This window comes from Nothoprocta perdicaria, unplaced genomic scaffold, assembly GCF_003342845.1.
Source record: "Nothoprocta perdicaria isolate Ctin4 unplaced genomic scaffold, notPer1 scaffold_8, whole genome shotgun sequence".
NCBI lineage: Eukaryota > Metazoa > Chordata > Aves > Tinamiformes > Tinamidae > Nothoprocta > Nothoprocta perdicaria.
The window spans coordinates 8,741,921-8,748,975 of NW_020456087.1; positions in this window are offsets into that span (position 1 = coordinate 8,741,921).

Below are 7,055 nucleotides of genomic sequence, written 5' to 3' on the forward strand. Positions count from 1 at the left end.
TGCCCTGCTACTACCGCCATTCACTGGGCTATCGGTCACGCTTAAAGGTTAAGTCCTAAAGGGCAGGGAGCAGCCCTATAAAAACCTGACCTGAGCGGCGACTAATTTTATGTGAGAAGGATCTGGGTTAGTTCTCAGCTGTAGCGTCAGGCTTGGCCATTCTCAAGTACTGCAGCGGTGGCCATGGGGTGTTTGTCACTATGCCAGTGGTGACGGCAACCGACCTGGCTCCTTTGCTCCTGCTCCCACCTGGCTGCTGGGGGATATTCCCAGATACTCCCTCTTGCCCTCCCTTATTGAGGAAATGGCTTCCCCGCATCAGGAGCCGCGGGACSTGGCACGCAGATGAGATGGCCACAGCAGTGTCCCCCAAACCTTCTGGCTGCCTGTTCCCTGCGAGTGCCCCGTGGCCACCACAGGCACCGCGAGCTCCCTTGGGGGAAGCAGCTCCAGGATTTTCCCCGGACCCCATTAACACCGCCAAGATCAAGAACAAAGGAGCAGGGCCGGCGCGGGGCCTCTCCACCCCCACCAAGGCTGTGCCCTAGACACTCCGGGCTGCTCTCAGCACCGAAACATTTACATCTTTTACAGCACTCCGCTCTACTTCTCACGTTTCCCCCCGAGCAAACAGTACGGCCATTGCAGAGCGCGCCTGGGGGCAGGGAGAGCGCCGGCGGCCGCGGATCGCAGCCTTTGCAGGGTTGTATGGCCGTGTTTACACTGCAGGGCCATATCTCAGATCTCAGACTAGCTACAGACCCCAGAGAAACACCCTCGGCAGGGCTGGCTCTTCATTAAGCAGCCTGCACTAGGCCCGGTAAGGCAGAGATGGGACAGGTTTACTAAATCCGGGGCGCCTCGAGGCAGTGCAGGTTAATTCCTTCTGGTGTTTAACCCCAGCCCCATCTGCTCGGGTTTGCTAGGTGTGAAACACCCCATCCCCCGTCCTTCTCCCTTCTCGCCCTGCACGTGGTCCCGCTCCCTGGACTCGGTTTGCTCGGACRCCCTCCGGTCCTGCCTGGCTCCCAGCCTTCATCCATGCTGCCTGCCCAGCAATCCTGGCACCCCCTTGGCTGACTTTTGCAGCCTCTTTCCATCCAGCTCTCCTGGGATGGAGGGAGCCCTTTGACAGACCTTTATCTCAGCGGTGGCAGAGGAATAAGTAGCCCCAAGTCCTCCCAGCACCAGCAGGAGCAGGGACCACTTTTATGCTCCCATAACCACTGAATGAAACAAAAAGTCACTCCTGAGATTGGTCTTTCCTTCCATCGGTGTCCCCATCCCAGGTATTTCTTACTGCTCACAGTTTTCTGCAACCATTCATAATGCAGTACTGCTGTAAGGATGTCTTCTTCCCAGTTTTCCCAATATTGTCTGCTGTTTCCAGCCTCTTCATATGTGCTCATCACCCTCACTGGGGCTTGCAGCTTCTTCACCTTAGTTAATCACCTGTAAGCTTTAGCCCACGCTCTAAGAAATAAAATATAATAAATAAGGGCTGTTTGGATGGGTGTAATGCAAAGTCTTGTCCTGAGTTTCAGCTCTGTCCAATCCAGGATTTAACCAAACCAACTGGTTTTCATCTGGATTGCCTACCGGAACTGGCCTGGTACCCACACTCCAGTGCCAACACAAAGCAGAGAGGGGAACGGAGAACCAAGGGAGGGCGAATGGCAGGGACAAGACTCTGCTTGGCTTACCCACCACGGAGCCGCTCCAGCGATTCCTGCTGTGATATCTTAATGATTCTGCCTTTTCCTCCTGCATGTCCTGTGCCTTAATTAGCCATTCCCCCTCCTGTGGGCCAAACTGCTCTGCTTTCTTTCAAATCTTTCTTCCTTTTGCTTTGCCTCTAACAGTGTCTTCCTACTGTACACTTCAAAGGCTTTGCTCGCTGCATCTCCCCAGCACGGGCATCGCCTGGTAACACCCCAAAGAAGGCCAGGTCTGCCATGATCTCAGTCATTAAAATGACTTCAGGTCCTCTGGATCCGGGAAAGAAGCAAGAATGGGGGAGGAGGGGTGAGGAAGGATTTTCACCATTTCACCTCTGGGAATAGTTATTAGTAACACAGGAAAAGCAAGGGGGGAAACCAGCCCCCTCCTCCACCCACCCTCCAGAGCGGAGAGCCTGCTGAGGGCAGAGCCCTTTTATGTGCAAGTGGGAGGGAAGGAGAGTGTGAGGACTTCAGAGGGAAACGCTTTGATCTTGACTTTGAATCTCCTACAGTTCCCTGCTCTCCTCCACCCCTCCCACCTATGGCTCAGGATATGGCTAAGAGCCTTGTTCCTTGCCCCACTTGTTTTTTTCAGGATTAGTTTCCTACCATCTCAAGAGGAGCATGGTATCTGGGAGCAAGGGGACAGTGACAGCACCAAGTTCAAACCCCTCTGGTCTCCAAGAGCGGGCAGGAAGGGGGAACTGAACCAAACAGAAGCCAGAAGGGGRAAAAGCCCTGAGCAGAGGCAGAGGGTCATCAGAGGTGGGACTTACTTTCGGGGCTCAGCTACCCCTGTGCAGGGGACAGGGCAGGCTTCGCTCTCCTATGTGCTCCTGATGCATTAGACTGGCTAGTCCTGAACATGGTCCTGAAGATGAACTTGGGAGGCTACCACCACTCCTGGAGGAGCTGGGTATTTTGGGTCACTCTAGGGAGATGGCACCAAGATCCCCTGGTACCACAAAGGAATGAAGGGGGGATCTGAAGTGACAGGGAGAAAACAGTATGAGGGATCCACATGTTCTGGACAGGATAAGAAAGAAGCGGTGCTGAAAGGTGGTGGTTCTTGTGCAAGGGGAGAGGAATGACATGGAGCTCTGAGTCACTACAGAGGAAGTGGTCAATGGGATGTAAGTGAGCTTTAGGGGCCTCAAATCTCTTGTCCTAGGTGGGATCAAACACTCAGGCAGCTCTCCGCTTCGCTTGGGGGATGAAACTGGCTGGTCTTCTCACCAAGTTTCCTAAAGTTCAGGCCAAGTTCTGCTCTCCATGCCATTCCTCTGTCCTCAATCACATGGCTGAAGTCACCCCCATTAATTCCTCATTCTAAGATTTACACACGCAGCTGCCCCTGCTCTTCAGTCTTCAAGCAACACCGCAGAAACAGATTTTGCTCTTATCGTTGTCTTCCATAATTCAATCACTCCAGCTCCTTTTGCTCCTGGCTGAAAACTCACTGTAGTTTGTCAGTCTCCCTCTTGGAGTGAGAGGAGCAGAACTGAACAGAGTAGCCCATCTGCTGGCACCCAGCCTTGTCCAGGGACACACACAAATCAGGGTGCCTCACAGGACATCTCTGTAGTGCCCACCAACCTGTCTATCTGAGCATCCYTATAAGCACAAGCGTGAAGCACTGAGTTCAGAGTTGTTTTCCGGGCTGGGAATGAAAAGCGCCAGACAACATGAACATTTCTAGTCTTCTAGTATTTGTTACCACAGTTACTAGAAAGATTGGAGTTGCCTGTTTTCCAGATTTCTGCCAAGCCTGCCTGCACCAGAACCACAAAGAATATCTGCCATGCAAATTCATCTACTTTCTCCATAAAATTGGTGGACAATCTTGTCTTTGTTGAGCCTGTTTTTGCTGCCATATCAAGTGAGGGAGAAACCCAACCTGGAGAGCAGACTCTTGGCAGCCTCTCTTATGCCCTCTGTGTTCTCAGACCTGCCAGCAGCCTCAGCTGCCTCTGGCTTCTCAGAGGCTGAAAGTGTTTAGATTCTGGCTCCGCAGTGGTCTGGAAAAAGAAAGATGGGRAAAACAGCAGGGCATCAGCAATTGCTTTGAGGGGATGGACATGTCAGTTTATCCAACTCAAGGCCCACTGCCCAGTTCTTTCCAAAGGTCTCCTTTGGTCTAGTCATGAGCAACACTAAAGTAGATGCTGCAGTCCTGGCAGTGCCATGRACAAAGGTGGGACTGGGAAGAATTTTTGTCTCCTGAACCCGGGGAAGGTTCTGTGGTCAATGTTAGAGCAGTAACACCATGCCTGGACACCCACACATGGCTGGATGTCTCYGCACCTTTGCTCTGGTCTTCTCTGCAAAAGGCTGCAATAGGCAGGTTAAAGCTCTGCAGGAAGAAAACTTTCTGGCAACCACAGCTAAACTGCAAAGGTCTCCATGACCTGCTGTCATGCTGAAACATCATGTGCCAAATCAGGGACCACAGGGCACACTGGTTTCCCACTGAAGTCCTCCAAGGAACAGAAAAATGCTAACTACTTGTTTATGTGCTGGAAGCCCGGGTGTGCAGTGATCTGCATAACAGAACTGCTCAGGCTGTCTCTTTGTGTGTTTTCCAGCTCCTATGTTAATCACTGACCCTGCTGACTCTGGCATTTACCAGTGTCTCACTGCCCTGTGAGTGCTACTTTGCATTTGCAACCAAAGAAGTTAAAAGGCTGAAGGATGAGCAGGGGAGCTCAGCAGCTGTGGATATGAACACCAGCCTGCCAGGGAAAAGAACCAGCACTGGCCAACTTGTTAGCAAGAGCGGAGCTGGCTTTGGAGATAGGAATATTACCTGATTGGGAGTAAAGTTCACCAGACAACTGCTGAGGTCTCTTTTCCCCTTGCATTTCAGATTTTCCATGTCTAAAAGAGTAATCTCAATGAAGGTTGAATCCCAGGGTTCACTGTCAGCCTAGGCAGTAGCTGCTAACTCAAGCTGGGGAGGGGGTTGCAAGTAGCTGAGAATGGGGCCAGTCCACAGCTTGCAGGGAGCCCATTCCTCCTGTCAAACTCATCTTTCCTCCCCCCACACTTCTGCACTGAGAGGTGAAACAAGAGGAGTTGGAAAAACTGCTTTGGGGTGTGTTCCCTTGCAAGAGGTAGCAAGTACCTCAAGGAAGGTGAGCCTTGGTTTCTTCAATGATTCCTTGTCCCGAACTAAACATAAGGCCGGGCAGCTGTGTTCGTTCAGCACCAGCTGAAGAGGGATGTGCGCATGTTTCCCTTGTTTTACTTAGTTTTCATCCCAAATGGCTCAGGAATTACATAGCCTGGTCTCCTCTGTCTTCTTATTGCCAAACATCACAGCAGAAGGAATGGGCAAAGTGAGGTTTGTAGCTGCACAGGGGAGGGAGGCCCTTGGCACGGTTGACATTCTTGCATTGGGAATTATTTCATGGCCCTTGCTGTGTCACATCCCACGTTCACGCCTGCCTTTGGGCAGCTTGAGGGATGAGGGTTTGTCCTGTGGCCTGGGCAGGCCCCAGAGGGTAGGCTGGGGAGAGGAAACCAGATGCTGCTGCAGCTGGTGCTGCACAAAAGGGATGCAGGAGGAGRGAGGCCGAAGCAGCTGGTGGACAGGCTGCCTCTCCCCTGCCATCCAAGCTGTGTCCCCCGCAGCAAAATGCACCGAGCCCTCACAGCCGGAGCAGAGCCGCTCCACAGGGTCTCTGGAGGTGCCGTGGAGCCCTCTCTGAAGAGAAACGGCTTCTAAATCTGAACAGGTGCTGGAAACTGGATGCTGGTGCCGAACCCACCCAGAGGAGGCCGGAAATCCCTGGCGGCTGCGCCCAGCAGGCTGCCGAATTGCCATACCATTCATTCCTGCGCGCTCCTTCCTTCCCGGCAAACCGCAGGGCGAYGGCAGGAGAGGCACGTGAGAGCTAGCGGTGCCGCAGCCTGCGCCTCAAAGAGCCCCGGGAGGCCCTGCAATTCAGAGCGTGGCAGAAGCTGTGGGACAAGCATGGGTTTAGGTGGAGAGAAAGGGAAGGTTTTGGAAGAGGAAGGTCCTGGAGGAAGTTTTAGAGGCTCCCGGCTAGCAGGGGTGGGGTTGGCGTTAGCAGCTTAGCGCTGTCGGAGCGAAATATCTGCTGCGTGCTCTGTTTGCACAGCCTCATGTGAGGGCCGGGATGGAGCTATTGTGTGAGCAGGATTCCAGGAGGGGGATTTCAGGCCCAGAGATTAGGCCGAGGAGGGAAGGCGCACAGATAGCGGCCGTGACTCCGTGCAGGAGGGCCGCCCCACGGAGGCAGGGCCGGGAGAGGGGCTGCTGCAGACATGGGCAGGCCGGCAGGCACCAGCCTACGACAGGAGGCCTGGGAGCCTCGTGGTGCGAGGCAGGACACGACATACGTGGAGGAGACGGGGGTTGCAGGGCACTGTGGCTGAGCTCCGTCAGGGATACAAGCCCTCYGGGACCCGCTGGCATCACCTGCCCCAGGGGAGGACGGGCACAGCCTGGGAGGGGAGCGTGACAGGGTAAACGGCCATCTGGGAGCAGCTGGGGAAGACAGGCCATGCTGGGGACACCAGGGTGGCAGCGCGTGGCCAGGCCGAGCAGCTGTGCGAGGCAGTGGCCGCGTGCATGGGGGCTGCACGACCCGTGGCTGCAGGGGGCTGCAGGGCCCGCTCGGCCTTCGGGGAGCACAGGGGGTGCCCAGCAGCTCTAGTGGGGATGGCCCCCTGTGACCTCCACTGATGGCATCGYGTGGGTGCCGTGGGCCTGGGCTGTGGGGCAGGGGTGGCGTGGTGGGTGCTGTGAGGTGTCAGGCTGCTATGGCGTGGGGCTGGCAGGTGCTGTGGGGTGGAAGGTGTCATGGGTGGCACAACACAGCGCTGTGGGTGCTGTAGTGTGTCAGGGTGCAATGGGACAGGTGTTGCAGCGTGGAAAGTGACACGGGTGGCACAACACCGGACAGCACTGTGGGTGCTGTGGAGGGTTGGGGTGCAGTGGGGAGGTGCTGTGGGGTGAAAGGTGTCATGAGTGGCACAACAGCAGGGTGCGATGTAGGTGCTGTAGAGTGTCAGGGTGCAATGGGACAGGTGTTGCAGTGTGGAAAGTGTCACGGGTGGCACAACACGGGCAGCGCTGTGGGTGCTGTGGAGGGTCGGGGAGCGGCGGGTCAGGGTGCTGCGGGCGCAGGGCCGGGGCGGGGGCGGCGCGGGCCCTTTAAGCGGCGCGCCCGGGGACAATGGCCATTATCACTTTAGCTTTGGAAGTGACCCCCGGCCCGCGGGCTTTCATGTGGGCCGGGGCGCGCGGGGATGGCCCGCTTCCTGCGGGGGAGGGGAGCGGCGCGGGCGAGCGCGGGGCGGCCCTGC